The following is a 434-nucleotide window of genomic DNA, read 5'->3' on the forward strand; positions in this document are numbered from 1 at the left end:
TAGCAAGAAAATCCTCGCTAACGGCATTTTTGTACCTACACCCTCTTTCCCCTTTTCCTCTCTTAGAATCAAAAGTTCCCCCCTCTTAATACAACATGCCTCCCTCCAGAAAATAAAGTTATATTTCAGGGTTTAACATTTCTATCATATACATTTTCATTCATTCTCACTCACTCATTTTTTTTTTATTGTTCCAATTTCTCTTTCTCAATCGCTATCAGTCACAACCACACAAGATTAAGGTACCTTTTAATTTCAAATTGTTATCCCATATTCACCCATGGGCCCAATGTTCCAGGTTTCTTGAATTTATCCTCAATTTGGCAAAATTAAGTCTGGATTTCTTGGAATTTAATCCTCAATCCGGCAGTCTCAAAACCCAAATTTCTTGGAGTAATCCTCAATTTAGCAGAATTAAGCCCGGATTTCTTGGA

Source organism: Corvus brachyrhynchos, unplaced genomic scaffold (genome assembly GCF_000691975.1).
Source record: "Corvus brachyrhynchos isolate BGI_N302 unplaced genomic scaffold, ASM69197v1 scaffold225, whole genome shotgun sequence".
NCBI lineage: Eukaryota > Metazoa > Chordata > Aves > Passeriformes > Corvidae > Corvus > Corvus brachyrhynchos.